Genomic DNA, 17,425 nt, shown 5'->3' with positions numbered 1-17,425 from the left:
ACATTTTATTCTGAGCTTATGGATTTGCTTTACAAGATCACATGGGATTTATAAAACATGGACTGCTGCTTTCAAGTAGTTGGCCCTTTTTTTTTTTTTTTTTTTTAAGTTTCACTGTTTTTCTGCTAAAATATATTTTACTAAGGATTTTATTGTGTGCTTAAAGGTTAGAGAAGTCTTAAACTTGTCATCCAGTTTTGCACAATCGTCACAGGAATTTTTTGAAAATATCACTTTAAAACATTCTTAAATAACTGTGTGTTATATTTGAAAAGGTAATTTATCTATCGCATTGGAAGCTGAATTTTCAGCATCATTACTTCCAGTCTTTAGAGTCACACAATCATTTCAAAATCGTTCTAGTGTGCTGATTCATGTTGTGCTATTTGATATTTAATTTCTTTTTCAGGATTCTCTTGAATTTGTAATCGCAAACATCTTACCTCCAACTTTTTACTGGCAGATTTTTCAGCATTGTACCACTTGTTAATAAAATCGAACCGCCTAAACTCTCATACTGTGTTTATTCTGCCAAACCACGGTAATGAAGTGCAACAGAACAAACAGCAATGGCCACACTTATTTTGCGCCAACAGCAACAATCCTGGAAGCAGATGACGTCGTATTGTTATCCAAGGCCATGGAAGCTGACTGCAACCCATATGGCAAAATACTTTAAATAAAAAGGATAAATAATACAGCTTAAAAGTAAACAGTAGTCTTGACGTATGAAGAGGATCAGTACTCGTTTTGGTTCTTTTTCTCTGTTCAAAGAAAAAATTAAAAAATACATTCATAAAAATCATTGCTCTTCCTCCCACCTGATGACCACAGTCATAACTCTGATGTGTTGATACGCAGAGATGCTGAAAGTAACGCCAATCCAAACTAAACGGCACGCAGCAACAATTCATCACAGATGAGAAAGCTTGAAACAAAACACATGCAAATGATAAGAAAAAATACAGTCCAACTTTTTTTGAGGGGCAAAAATCAGCACCTAGACTCCATAAACGTTCATATCGAGACCGTGATTCGCAATTATCTTTTGTTTTACAGAGCACACAGCAGACTTGGCTCACAAACGATCAAGAAACAATTAAGGTGTCCAGTATTGTGTATGTTATTTCTTTCAATGGAGAAATGTTACACTGTACTCTGTTGATAAATACTGTTTGTGATCCACAATATCAGGCGAAGTTCAAGTTTTGCTTTCCCTCAGGGCTACCAGACTGACCCCGAAAGGGCCGACGGTTGAATAACATTCAGAAATTGGATTATATACTGTCTTATATGTAACATCTCATCGCGCAGGTTTCCCTTCGTGAATCCAGATACCAGCTTTTCATATGATGAAACAAAATGCACAACCTTTGCTAGCTTTTTTAAACATTTGTTTTCTATATTAAAGTGCAAGGAAGCAGATAAAATACATCTTGAAATGTACGACATACAGCATCACTTTTTCACGCAGAGATTTCTGCAGAAAAAAAGTAAAGAAACAGCTCACTTTAAACCACATCATGCTCATTTACTCACTTGGCACAAGAGATACGGCACTGAAGCTTCTAGAACGACGGCTCAATTGACACACACTAGTGACACAATCATCACGACTTGGCTGGGACGCATCCGAGAGTAAAAGAAAAGTAGACCTTTTTTTTTCGCATAAGGGCATGAAAGGCATGCAGAAACTAGACGGTCTTCGATAGAGCGATACAGAGACTGATGCAGGTTAACTATCCAGCCAGTTTGACCTTAATAATACAGGTCCACCATACATTCATTTATCAGATATTTTTTTTTTTTTTTTTTGCACGCGGTGTTTAACTGTCTTCATTTAATACAGTTACTTTATATGATTTAGTTTGTTCCTTTCTTGTTGTTCAGGTGGCGGTCGAAGAAATGTTCTGCTTTTTCCACTTGAAAAGAAGAAGATTTGAGAGAAAGCTTGTGTCTGACGGCTTGAATACTAAGAAACAAAGAAAAAGTGAAGATCGTAAAATAAGTTACGGATTAGGTCGCACGGAAACGGAGATATGACAGACAATTTCCTGCCTCTGCGACGAGCATTTCGTGACGGCGTCCGCTGGTGCATGAAGAAACACAACAGAAGCTCAGTAATGCAGTGCCAGCCATGTGGACATGTGTCTCCTGTCCTCCCTCACTGGCTGGAAAGCAGTCCCGTGGGGGTCCTGACAAACCACCCACAAGCTTTTCAGTTGCCTGCAGTGATCCACATCACACATCCTGCCCTTTGATATCCCAAGATCCCGGGAGCTGTGCAAACAAAAGTGTGAGGTTGTATGTTTAAGTATGATTCATTTGCTGTGATTTAATTAGGGTTTTTTTTTTTTTTTTTTTTTTTTTGAATGTTCTTAATGAACCCTATGCTTACTAATGCTGCATTTATGTTCTCGAATAATGGTGAGATTAAGAGGTTACTGAATGTTACCTGACAGAGAGAGCCGGCTGGACGCTGCTTGTGTAACCTCTCTCTCCTCCTTCTTCCCTTGGGCATGATTTCAGCTTCATACTGCTTTCACGGACTTACGGGGCCCGGGTCTGGAATTAAACCAACAACAGGAAGACAGAAAGAGAATGAAATGCAGTCCTAATAATCTGGAATCTGTTAATGCATGTGGTGCATGTTCTTTTTGTCACATGATTAGCTTCATGCTATGTTGCAGAGTGATTCAAGATTAAATGCAACATTATAAACACTGACTCAGAAATAATAAAAAAAGAATTTGAATGATATCGATATGGCGATGCTGTATGACAATTTGCAGAACTACCATACAAATATTAAAACCGTTTTTTAATTGAAATGAATATATTAATAAAACAAAGTATTTATTTAAAATACTTATTTAACCAAAGATGCATTAAATTGATCAAAAGTTACTGTACAGGCATTAAAATATTACAAAAGATTTATATTTTATATTTATTTTTAACTTTTTGTTAATCAAAAAAAAAAAAAAAAGTTTTTCCGCAAAAATAAGCACAAGAACTGTTTTAAATATTTGTTATACTTGATATTAATAATGTTTCTTGAGCAACAAATTATTTTTTATTAGAATGATACAAGTGGGATTTTGTAATATTCACTTCAGATCAAATAAATGCAGTCTTCTTCATGAGGATATGAATGCTCTTTCAAAAAAACGTGACAAAAAAATAAATCTTACCACACATAACTTTTATTTAGAAGTAAATTGATGTACTTTTTAATTTCAGAATAAAACTAATGTGCTATATAAATAAAATGTTACTAAAATCTAAGTCTAAAATGGTCACACTTAAAAAAATAAATGCTGTGTAGGAGACAAACCTCTTCAGAGCAGTGCATGCTGGGACGAATCCAGTGAATGTCCTCAAGCTTGTATAACTCAGCGCTGAGGCTGTCCACTGTAATGAGAAGCTCCTCTTTTTGAGAAAGGTTCCAGCACTACACACACACACACACACACACACACAGAAAATATCTTTATCCATATTTCCGCTCTGCATTACTTCTGTATAAGAACAGAGACAAACATTGATGTCAGCTTCTACCAGCGATTTTCCTCTCAGCAGCATCTTAGTCTCTTTGTTGAGAACTTTACTGTTGTTGACGAAATGTCTGCAAGCTGTACTGGTGACTCAAACCCCTTAAGAGACAAACACACACAGTTCAGGTTTGGTTTGACTTCCTGGCAGACTCTTTAACACACGGTGCTATTTAGTCTCTTCAGTTATTCTTCTATTGGCTGGTCAATGGAGTTCCTGTGAGAGAAATAACGTGAGCAGCTCAAGTAAGAACTTGGCTGGAAAGTCTCAGCAGGAAGAAAAGGACCCATTATTTTTTCCTACTGAAGTTCCTGAAAGGTGCGCTACCGATAACCTTTAAAACAGAGGGATTGGACTGAGCTGGTCACTCATCCCTTCCTGCTATGAGCTACTGAGGTGCATGCTGCCATGGGTTTTCACTCAAAACATGACATTTCAAATCTTTGAAAAGAATATTTGTGACAGTAACTTCCTTGATCTCCACATCCAGGTAGCTTAATCAGCCGAGCGAAGTACAGCTGGAACGCTATGCATGTGTTAACTGTGGTTGTTAAAACTGTCACCTCCCAGGACTGGAGGGTTTGGAGGAAGGCTTCAAATTGGAGACTGCACCTTTGGCGTTGACAGAGTGAGCTAATTCCTGCTCCACCACTTTTCTTATGAGTCTTGGCCACCTCCGAATCCTACAAAACACCATCACGACACATTCAGCAGCAGAAAAACACATGCCTTTCCTTCACCTAAGCCTTTAATACACAGCGAAATTAACACAAGGAAGTGTCGCATTTCTGAGATTTAGAAGTTACAGTAATGGCGCGTAAGGTTTCAGTAAAAACAGTAGCCCCCAAATAGTTATGAAATATTATCACACACACACACACACACACACACACACACTGAGCACCTGTTGATGGGTGTGTGACCACTAAACCAAGCTGCTGCACCATCCGCGCATATCTCCTTCTCTGTCAGATACTCCGCGGACTGCTGGGAAATTCAGTGCGAGAGGCGGGCGGCTACGCGCCAGTCACCTTTCCGCTTGTCTTCCCACGCATTTCAGCGTGCTCAACGCCTGATGTCACAGCAACACACAATGCTCCACTCTTTCGCGCTCGAGATTTGAGAGAGGATCAGAGATTTTTTGGAGTGCCATCTGACACTCATTGTGATCCGACACTGATAATGACAATATTAGCTACTCGCTGAGCAATGTAAATATTACAATGATTTCTAGTTAATTATGTGAGTTCAAGTTGAGTTAGAAAAAGATGATACTACCATTTTCTTGTAGAACTGCTTTATTTTTTTAATTGTCTCTGTTTTATAATTCGATAGATTTACAACAACACTGTGACTGAACTTAACTGACTAACCCTGAACTCCAGCTGAATATTGTCTCTTTTTGCCTTGTCTGTAGAGCTGTTTAGCCCTTAAACTGAACTAATTTCACAACTTGCTATTTTAACTGTTATTAAACTAAACTAAGCTTGAAACTAAAACCAAACTAAGCCAGAGATTGACCTGAACAAGTGAAAATGATCATGCACATTGCATAGAGGTGACTTGCAATGCTTGCACATATTAAAGGCAACAGGCGTGCGAACACTGGCCGGTCTCTGGTGAGCATCTGGGCTCGGTTCTTGTGACGATTTGGACAATGCCAGGAGGTTGAATCCAAGCCTCACCGTCCCACCTGCTGCAGGCACAGCCCATCACCCAGGATCGTGATCTTCACCTGCCGACACTGAGGAGACGGCCTTCGTTAAATCATATTCCTACTGATTGTAATATTAAATTATGCACCATATATGACAAATTTTTCAGAAACAAAACAACTTTAGGTTACATGGTGAGAAAATATGTTTCTCTGAATGTTCTTAATTACCCTAATCTTTCAACTAAGTAAACTAAGTACAGTGCAATTATTATATATTGTGTTGTCAATAAACTGTTGCATTTCTTTAAATTGCAATAGCGGAGTCATAGCATTCTGATTCTAGTCCTATTGAGGTGTGGTTTAAATTCGTTTCTAATTCCAAAACACGTATTCAAGAAAGATCATTTTTAAATAGTGAATTGTGTTCTTGAGTTCAGACCTGTGCGATGCAGTGATGCTGCAGGTTGATGACTCAGGACACCTTAGCCATCTGCATGCTGCCGAACACAGCCACCACCTCCAACTTCTTATCATCAAAAGATGGAGCCCCAAAATTCTACACAAATACAACAGCAGACAAAATTTTCATGTCAACCACATATTAACTTATATTTGATTTACACAACTCATAAATCCATTTAATTAATCTATTTTAAATGCATGATTTAATATAAGAAAACTAAAATAAAATCACATGAAACCCAAGAAGGAACAGATGTCTTATGCACATGACTCTTGCTGGGAAATGTGTTACAGGCTGAAAGATCAATAACAGAGTCACTCCAGTCAGTATGGTTTTCTCTAATATATATATATATATATATATATATATATATATATATATATATATATATATATATATATATATCTATATATGTATATTTAGAAAATATTGCATGAGCAAGAGCATAAAATACATCTATTTACTAGTCTTCAGTGTACTACTATACATTACTACACTTATTGTTCAGTGCTGTTTAATATTCTTTCATCTTTTCCATTTTACATCATTTGCTCTCCATACAGGTTTCATATTGTTCTTGTTTATACACTACAAATGCACTTTACTCGCACTGACAGATTGTTTCTAGAAAAATGGCGATGAAAGGAAAGTCACGGATTGATGGTGGCTGTAAATGTGGTTGATGCATTCTGAAAGTCATATCTGCAGGAAGAAACTCTCAACAGGAGCCATTGTTTATTGACAGCTCAGAACATTAAAAGATGCACTGAAGATAAATGCAGGGCACAGCAAGATTCATCTGTTCAACACTGAGATGATTTTCACTTTGCTGGAACTAAACTGCCCTCTAGAAAGTAAAGTGCTGTGTACTGAAATTTGGTTTCACTGATGAGACTCATTGTCCTCTTTGGTGCCACCCCAGAAAATTAATGCCCCTGCATAACTGGGTGGGGATGTTCAAAACAGCAAGGCCTGAAGACTTGGCAAAGGACATGGGCACTCACGTCACTGTCACAAAGAGAAATAAAAAGGAGTAGTTACGTTATGTATAGGGTCTCAGAAAAATGTCTGAAACATGAAACCATGAGCTTCTTACATGAATGAACAGTACATATCCAGAACTTCATTAGTATAGTATGTGAACTGAAGTCAAATAAATGGCACAAGGAGTACTTTCTCTTTCCATTAAAGGTCAGAAGAGACATGAGTTTTACGTATGCTCGATTAGCATCTTTCATGCTCCTTGTACCTCCAACTGACTTCTCTGTTCCAAGTTCTTATAGGTTTTCTGCACCAGCTCTTTGGTCCCTAGCTAACTCCATTACCCACATCATGTTTTTAGTGCGGCTACTGTTAAAAACATAGATTGCACAGTTTCAGTCACACATTATATAAAAACAGCATAACTGAAAAAATCTGACGACAACAAAGGACTAATACACATTTACAACTAGTAATGAATTCATATGGATTAAGTGAACTGTATTTAGCAATTATCAAACATTTTCTATTTCTTTATACCTGCACTTTTTGGGTGCTCGTCTCTCTTATTGTTGAACTCTAGGAGAAATTTTGGCGTCTAGCCCAATGCCAAAATAGTTATTCATCACACTTTTCTGTGCACTGCCTGCGGAACAAAGAAACAAGCAGGAAGAAAGCATGTAAGCTGAGTCACTTATGAATCAAAAATATTTTTGAGAAGCTAAATGAAAAGCACAGGGAGTTGTATACATCATACTGACATTGGTCAAAATACACAGTGAAAACTGTATTCATTTATTTATAGATTAAATTGTGGGTAGCAATGTCACAAAGGTAAACTATTTTGGGTTTGTCAGACAAAGTATCTTTTAATAATGACTATGAGAAGGGCTAAGTTGCCTTATATATAATACAAAACGTTTGGGGTAAGTAAGAACTTTTATATAAAAATAAATAAATATAATATATACATACACACACATACACACATATACATATATAATTAATTAATTAATTAATGTGTTCAATTTACATATTACATATGAAAATATTGGATTTTTAATGTATGATGATATCTTTTCATAAAAGAAGAGCCACCTATATGCTGAGATGGCAAGATGAGGTCCCATTAGCTTTATGATCTGAACAATGCACGCAATACTATTATCACAATATATATTTTGAGAATGTCCGGGATCTATTGCTAATCCACTTACAGAATCTAAAATGTATAGATTTCATAGTGTTGCAATGCCATACAGCACTCTTTACTCATTTACAGCTAATCTAAAACTGATCTCTATAATTAAGAAAATAATGCTAACATTGTAACCATGAGCTCTTGAAACATATATAGTATGTTGGGGTAAAAATGCATTGTGCTGCATTTGTGGGCAATATATAACTTCCAAAAGCACACGATGAGGCCAACAAACACTGTCTAGACATATAGCTCACAATAGGTTTCAAGGTACAGCCATGGAGTATGCATTACCTAAAGATAATCTCTGAAAGTCAGAGAAAAGAGTCAAATGAAGGACTCAATATGAAAACAGATTTATGTCCAATGAGACTGTGCTGAACTAGAGCATTGGTGAGAGGAATATGCAAACACACCATGGGATATTACACCGCCAGCATGGTTTTAGAGCTAAAGGAACCACAAATGTCATTACTGCACTTCTGTGGAGGAAGATAAGAGCTCTTTAATGTCCGTGTGTGCATGCGTGTTTGCATGGTCTTACACAGAGTCTTCAGAGAAAAGCACAGTGCTGAAGCTTTCTGATTTCTCCAGCAAAATAGGGGCCGTAGTGGTTGGACTCATTGTGTTTTGACCTGTCAATAAAATGAAGCGGCAAAGAGAGACATGCAGCTATGACAAATAGCATAGAAAGGAAAATAGTACGAAAAAATAATAATAATGGGTATCGCAGTAGTCTTAAAAAGGGCCGCTAAATTGTTTTTAGTGGTTAAAAAAGCGAGAATTTATACAGCATAAAAAACAATGAGTTATTTGACTGATTTTAGAAAATGCATTTATTAAAACTAAACGAACTCCATGTAAAATCTACTTTCTCTAACCAAGTACCTGAAACACAAGTGAATTAAGGTAAACCCAGTTGAAGAAATTAACTCACACAAATCACTGCACTGGCAAACTGCTTATGCAGTTATCGCTTTGAAATAAAGCAACACACTCACGCAAATATAGACTTAATTTTCTTTATCCTCCACCAATTCCCATGCGCTCTAGTCCACAGTGCAGTGGTAACCTCTCACAAAACTCCCAGCATAACAGGATATGAAACACCAAAAGATCTCACTGTGCAAAAACACATAAAACAACAGAAATGTACTCCCTTGTATTCTATGTATGCTAAATTTGTTATTCGGTTTCTAAATGACAGAAAAAAAACACTTTTCTAGTAAGGTTATTTTCTTTGATTACATTTGAGTAATATGGACAAGAGAGAATTTTAGTAAAAGCTGATGTTTAGTTCAATTTTCATTTTTCAAAGGACTCAGAAACACTCAAATCAGTTTTATGTGACTGATTTATATTAATAAATATGATATAAAAATATATTAGAAAATTATTTTGATAATGTCAGTGAAAATATAACAAATTCAATAAAACACAAGTTCTTTATGAAGGAAAATGGATTCTTTGGTGCTGCCCTTTATGTGAGCTAATGCAGTGTTATGCATGCTGATATAGTTGATGTTAATTAACTCTGTTGCTCCTTCAAGTGATCCTTGGCCTTTTCCTTTTTTCCTGTCTCCTGCTCATACAGACAGTTCTGAGGACTGACCTTTTCTAGACAGTGTCTGGGTTGCATGATGTACTTGCTGCTTCAATTTAACTGAAGAAAGGGCGCCCACCAGGACATTCTGCACATATATTGTTATTTTTTGTATTCCCCAATTTATACATTTACTTTTATTCAAATGCAAATGTTTGAATCAAATTTAGAGCTACAGAAAAAAAACTTTTCATTGAACAAATGAATTGTTAAAACTAAGGATCTAATTGCCAGGCATCATCTATTGATATTCATAAAGCTGAGTTTATTACTCACGTGGCTCCGCTTCCTTAAGGTCCTCACTGCTTCCTCTTTTGATTGATGATGAGGACTGACATTCTCTGCACCTGGGTATGTCTGTTCTGCTCATCCACCACTGAGAAAAAACAGTCTAATTAAATATTGACTGAAGTGGTCAAATAGCCACTGTAACATGCTGTGTCATTCTTGTACTGGACATTTGCAATCAATAGATTTCAGTTTTAGATTTTAACTTATTTCAATACAAGACACACACAGAAAAAAATACAAACTAAAATGTTTTTATTATAGCCTTTTCATGTTTTTCTCTTTGGACATGTCCTGAACAAGCTGTTTTTAACAATTATCTCTATAACAATACTCTACAATATATAAATTATTTGTTTTGACTTGAAGTTAATTCCATGTAATTTAAAACTGGCTTAAAATCAGTTTATTTTCCAGTCATATACAGTGAAGGATTACCTTTTTCTGCCTGATCTATGATTTGTCGAAGTGCTTTCTTCAGGCTGTTGGCTCTCAGCATCAGCTGCTCTCTTGATCTGAAGGGTCTGGTCTGAGTCAGTGTCGCTCTCGTCTGGAGAGATAGATCCGGAGGTACCAGCTGGGCATTGGCGTCTTCACTAAGAGCCTTAACCAAAGAGTCCAGCTTCTCGTTCAACGTGCACACTGCGAGGAGACACACCAGTAAAAATCTAAAATTACAAATTTTGGGGGTTTATAAAGAACAGGACTCTTCATTTAAGCGTTTATTTGACTGTCTATGTATCTGTTCATTTCAGTAATCTATTTACTGTTAATTGCTCATCTAATGAATGTTCATTCAGTTTGACTACCTATTAAACTCATAATTGGTTTAACGATTTTCACGTTATTTGGGCTCATACTTTAATTGCTAAAAATGGCTCCAGATTTACCTTTTTGCCATAGCATCAGCCTCCTCTTTATTCTCCGTGGCCCTTTCATAAAGCACACAACTTCAGCCACAAAATCATTAACTGTTCCACACAGAAACCTGTCACAGAGAGAGACAGGAAGACAATATATTTTTAAATAAAATAAACATAACCCTCCACAAAACACATCTACACGCACTAATAAACCATTTTATACTCCACTTGTAGATGATATAACGTCGCTGTGCTTGTCAGAGTCTAGGATTTTAGTCAAATGAGTGGCAACAGAATCAGCATATTGTGTAATCTGTATTTCAAAGCATAATTTAGACACTTAGTAACATAGGTAACTTTGAGTTAGTGACACTTAATATTTTTGAAAGAAGTTCTACCAAGACTGAATTTATTTGATCAAATTATGGTAAAAAACGGAATGCTGTGAAATATTATCACAAGATTACCTGTAAGGGAGAGTCTGATGAATCCTCCTCCTTTACAATGGCTGGAGTCTGTTTGGTGGGCACTTCATAAGTCATCACACTCCATCTGTGACACACACACACATTCAGGAACAGAAAAATTAGTTTGATGAGGAGTCATTCATGTCTCTCTCTTTTCCTCTGTCTCACCTGTGTCCAGCATCTTGGTTGTAGCTCTCTCCAGTTTTTCTAGTATCTGTAGCAGCTGAGCATCATCATCACAGAAGTCCTCCCCAGCCCAGAACCAGGCCAGGTCATTTCCTGTGCCCAGCGAGCAACACACCCAGCTGGCACTGTGCACACACACAACATAACGAGAAGATGTGACTCTACTGTATGTACAGTCTACTACCACTCCAAGCATTTTCAGGTCTGTAAGATTTTGACAAACGTCTATGCTGACCAAGCATTTGTTTGATCAAAATGTTTTAAAAGAAATTTATTCCTGTGAAGGCAAAGCTGAATTTCACGACAGGCATTATTTCAGTCACACAACACTTTAACATCCTAATATGCTGATTTGATTGCTGAAAATGATTATCATTTTGTCTTCTTTGATAAATAAAACATTTATTTGTAATAGAAATCTTTTGCAATATTATAAAGTGAATTTACTCTCTTTTGGCTAATTAAATGCATTTCTTTAAAAATAACATTCTGAATGGTAGTGGTCTATTTTTACACCTGTGCATGCTATTCTAAAACAGTGATTGTTTTCATAATCTTTTATTAAAATGTAAAAACTTCTTTTCTGGTTATTTTGACCTGTTTGTACAGACTGAGTTTGTCCAGTTCAGAAAGAACCCAGCCCACGCTCCCATCTCCACCACACACCCAGGATACGAAAGGTCTCAAACTTCTGGAAGAGCAGAAGCCTGAATGCACAAACAAAATGAAAAAAACAAATATGGTTCAGAGAGCAAATTTACTTTGCCAACAAAGGTGTATGATAAAACAAGTCAGGATGCTATTAAAAGTTTAAAAGGACATCTTGACTGAGAATATTACAGTTATCAAGTAAAAATGTTTGGTTGTTGTAAAGCTAAGCTACTGTGACTGATTCCTGACTCTTTTATTTGCCTTACATAGCCTTTTAGTTACTATTGCAGTGTGTGATAAGCGGGCGTTAACCTCACCCCAGCTGTGGTCCGCCATTCATGAGGTCAAAGACCTGTGCTGGGTTTAATAGCTGTAAACCTGCGCAGGAACTTCACGCCTGGTTGTCTCCCTCTTACTGTTCACCAGCACCAGCAGAGGACTCGAACAGGATGGACTGGTGGCTTTCCAGAAAGCCTGCAGGAGCAAGGGATGATGAAGAGGGACAGTGGAGGGATTGGAGAGGGAGGAGAGAGAGTGGCAATGAGAGAAGAGGAGAGAGAGGAGAAGAACTTGGGAGGGATGTCACGTTTGGAAATGTAACCAGCTTTAAAAGACCATCTCTTTAACAATGTCTCTGTTGTAAATGTAGCAGAAAACTTGTAAAAATTTGTAAAAAAGTTGTAAAAATGAATCATGGCTGTACTGAATTGGTGAGATCAGTCTAACTCAGAGAAATTGTATTCATTACAATAATTTAAAACAATTTAATACCGTTTAATATATATAATAAACATAATATGCCATTATATCTATATATGTTAGGTTACATTTTTGGTTACATCTAACATAAAGAATAATAATTTTGTTGATTAATGTAGAATAAAAAAAAAGTAGAAATAAGTTTAGTTGTAGATATAACACTTTTAATATAACTGTTTGTCTGTTTTATTAAAATATAAAATGAAGACATTACTCCAGTGTCACATAGTCCTTAAGAAATCATTCTAATATGATGACATCTTATCAAAGTGGAAAACAAAGAAATCATGACACATTTTTGTATATATAGAGTTCAAAGCAGATATATGGTATATTTAACTGTCATACTGATGATTATACTTCAACTAAATAATGTAATTTGCAAGTCCATACACAAAAGCATATGACAATGTATATGAGCGTTATAGATACAGCTGAGCTGATGCAGTTGCCAGGGAAACCCTTACCGTCAGAGTCGATGCTGTTAAGTGCAGTGGGCGGAATGATGGAGACCTTACACTGACCCAGAGGACAAACCTTTCCCAACTGCTCCTTACAGCTGTTATGCACCTACACACAGGCAGATAGATCACTAGCTACTCATACCTATCAGTGGAGACACATTAGCTACACACCTGTATAAATATGAAGTCATAGTCTTTCCAGTAAGCTCTAGGTGTTTATGTGACATCTAGTTGTTATGGGTGTGATGCTACATAGTGGGTGTGAGTGATATACATAGCACTGTGTTTAAAAATTGGGTAGGAAGTTGACGTACGATAGCTTTACACCAGAGGCACCGCCAGTCCTGTAGTCGACGTACGCTACCACAGTTTCGATCGCACACCACACACTTTGCGCTGACCGGCAGGTTCCCCTCCAACCACTGGTGTGGCATTGACACCTGTATACACAAACGCACTGATTTAGGTACAGTATAGACTATCACTGAGACCAAAAATTCAAAGATTCACTTACTCCATCTTCATCTTCTATGATGTCATTTCCTATTGATGCCAGAGTAGTCCACTTACAGTTATTTGTGGATGCATTACAGCACAGCGCTTGTGGGCTTTGAACTTGCACACTATCACGCGCAGAGAAAAGATGAGAATAAACAGATCGTCACTAGAAAGTGATAACAGGCTGAGGGCAATGTTCCTATTCATGACTCATTGATTATGCTGTAAAGATACAATGCCATTGTTAGTTCTACAACCAGAATAAACAATGTGTGAAGGCATAAATGGCAAAGAAAAGGAAATTCAAACAAAATGACAGAGAAAAATAAACAAGACAGAAAATAATAAATCTTAATGTTAATGTTTACCTTCACAGGAAAGACCATGAGAGGTGACCCCGGCAAAGCCTCTCGACACACACATTGCAGAAGGTGGGCGGGCATGAGAGCAGGCATACCAGTTGTGCATCCCAGAGAAGTGCTCCATGTTAAACTGACTGGCCTGAGATCAATAAAATCATATCAGTGTCATGACACTATAAATACATATATACATATATCTAGAGAGTGATTTTCAACCAGGGGCTGGGGCTCAACTACCAATGGGGCTTCAAGATAGTGTTATTTTAGTATAAGCAGAAAACTATTATAGTTTTTACGAATATTTTGAATTTGTTTGTGTATATTTTATGTTTTCATTTTCATTTTTACAATTGTGTTTTTTTTTGACATTTTTATGTTTTTAAATCTTTGTTGATTGTTTTTTTTTTAACTTAAATGTTAAAATCATTTCTTTAAAAAAATGTCTACATAGTTTTAATAATTTTGTAAGCTTTTAAGCTCAAATGGGCTAAAGCACCTAACTTGTTTGCATCAATATTTCACCTAAACACAATTACAATTATAGTAATTACTTTTGTTGCTTTATTGATCACTTAACTAAGAAATCCATGTGATGGAACATCGAACTGTTTAATGTGCAGCCACCAAGGGCATCAATGCAAATTAACTGAAAGTTTCAAATGATTATGGAGAGGGTTAAAGGTGACGTTTTAGACACCAACCTCATAAGTCTCCCATTTCTGTACAGATTTCAAAGCACTGATCCAGTCTTCCATCTCCTTCCTGCTCTCTGCACACAACATCAGCTTACGAAATGGAGTGATAACCTAGGATAGAGAGCCAAAAGACATTCAGCAGGTGTGAGCTATTAAATAATGAATGAACAAATGACAGCAAACTAATTAATGGGGTTGTCTCAAAATCCAGTGAGATCACTATCTGCTGTAGATACGTTAAAAATCATTCACTGGGTCTCGAGAAACCTACTGAGAAGAGGTTTTACTTACTGTGAAACTGTTGTTGATGTTCTTAGTGCTGGTCTCAGCCACACTGGCATCTGAGAGGTCAACCTCGTCAAATATGAGAGACTGCAAGACAGTGGTATGTTTCTGTCACCAACAAACACTGAAACAAGCACCTATACAGCACCACCTGAGCTTCAGTCTACTCCAGAGGAACACAGTCCCCTGCTCTGACCTTTGAATCTTTGGCATAGTAGAGAGTCCTGCCTCGCAGTTTGAAATACCTCCTCTTCCATCTCTGAAAAGAGCTGGTCTGTTTGAGCAGAAGACCCTCCTTCACACTCTTCTGCAAAACAAATGCAAAGAAAAAGAAAAGAGATTAAATTAGCATAAAAGACAGCTAATGCAAACACAACTTGATTTATTTTCATAGTAGCATCCATGTGTCTGTGTGTGCAAACACGTTTCACTGCCACATTTTTCATAATGAAACATTTTCCTGCCGTGCTAGAACTGGCTATTTTAGAAACTGCTTCACAGCCCATTGGATTTACTGGTGTTCATAAATTGCTTCTTTTGCACATGCATGAAATTCAGTCTTTTGCTTGTTATGCTGAAGCATAATAATAAATCAACGCACACAAACCCCCGAGGCTTCAACTTCCATTAAGAATCCTGTAGTTCAATCACAGTGGCTTATCACCAGGACCAGATGGAATTGAAATTTTTTACACATTTTCTATGCTTTTTTTCAATAGTATTTATGCTGTTGTTGCTGGTTATAAACATGAGAAAATTAGCTCTTTTTACAGTAGCTGGAAGTAATTAGTCAATATATACATTTTTAATGGGTAATAGGTAGATCTTCGTGAATGAAAGGTATTTAATTCCTAGGAAAAGACTAATGGGAACTGGTATATTAAAACCATATAAGAGTATCTATCAGATTTACCATAACAACACTGAAAGACCAGTTAGATCACTTTCTAATGCTTCCTTTTCCTTTGCATCGCTCTCGTTCAATTGTCCACAAAAAACAAACAATGGTAAGCTTACAGTAAAACCTGGTTTGTCGCCTAGCAACATTCCTGACTCAAGTGCTATATAACGCTGAGATGAACTGCCATATTTCCATAAAGTTCACCGTGGACCTTTAAAACACTGTCATGTCATCAATTCATCTCTAACTTTCATCATAAACCTTGATGCTTCAATCTCTCCTGAAGGGCAGAGAAAAAAATAAAAGCTATAAAGTCTTTCAACAAGTCATCAAATACAGCTGTACTCTGTGGCACAGTAAAATTGAAATTACACCAGAGTCTGTCCTTGTCTAAACATGCAGGGGCATATTCTGTGCCCTCTCGTGACGTGAGATGTGGATTTCATAGTGGATTGTGGCAGAACAATGCCAGTAGCTTAGTCAGCAGTGAGATAGGCTGATGGTACAGAAATGACAGCGTCTCTGTCTTTCACAGGTCTGTCACACTGAAAACAAGGAGAGGGAGAGTGTTGTTGCTAAACATTAAGGAATCAATATGAGTAACCTAGCCAGGCAAACTTCCAAGAGTAATGACGTACATATGAAGGGAGTAGATTCATTAACAGAGCTGCATGGTCTGGTGAGAAAGAAAGAGTGTGTGTGTTCTGTCTATATTCAAAATAAAGGTCAAAGAGCCTGATTCTCATTTTACACACTCCTACCCTTGAGAAAAATAAGTTTGTTTAATTGTCTTGAATGCGCATTTATAGTGTACTTCAAATCTTAAAAGTGCATTAAAAAAAAAAAAATCCAAATATAATTTTAATGACACAGAAGCCAGAGATGTTTACTTAACACAGCATTTCTTAGCAAACATACTTTTAAAATGTGTGATCTGTAATAATGTCAAATCAAAAGTTTTACTTTAAAGCACACTAGAAATAATTTTAACAATTTAAGAAATACAATGCAGCATTTTTACAGTAAACAGTAAATCCAACAAACTGTAAGGTATCTATTTTAATTTAAACTTCAGTGTGCCATTCAAAATCTCATTTAATAAGCATATTTTAAATATACTAAATTGCATGTACTGTATATCACATACAAGCATAAAAATAAAATTGAGGCTTATGTCACATGTGAAGGGGGGATAAAATCAGATTTGAGCCACTTTCAGGAGTAATGTCAGTGTAACCTCTGAGTCAGTTTTGCAGGTGATTATATTCTCCACATGCCTTTCAACAGGTGTCTCATTTTCTCCACCATGACTCCCAGAAGAGCTCATAAATGTGTGTGGGGACATAACTGCCATCAGAAGGTTGTTAAATCTGTCAAAATCCTTCCTTTGAGGACATCTGGGGGTCATTTTCAATTGAAAAAAACATTTACTTAAGAGTTAAATAATGGTTTCTTGGAGCAGATTTAGGAATTGTTTATCTGTAGTCATATTTAGATTCATGCAAAAATAGCAGAAATCTGTTGTATGTATATCGTACTTTAGCAG

At 36.7% G+C, this 17,425-nt stretch overlaps 1 pseudogene; it reads right to left on the bottom strand.

Moving 5' to 3' along the window:
• Nucleotides 1-7,282: 7,282 nt before the first annotated feature.
• The window catches only part of LOC122348395, a 45,029-nt pseudogene continuing 34,886 nt past the window's right edge, over nt 7,283-17,425 (bottom strand).

Source organism: Puntigrus tetrazona, chromosome 7 (assembly GCF_018831695.1).
Source record: "Puntigrus tetrazona isolate hp1 chromosome 7, ASM1883169v1, whole genome shotgun sequence".
Taxonomy (NCBI): Eukaryota; Metazoa; Chordata; class Actinopteri; order Cypriniformes; family Cyprinidae; genus Puntigrus; species Puntigrus tetrazona.
This window is presented reverse-complemented; position numbering and strand designations above follow the sequence as displayed.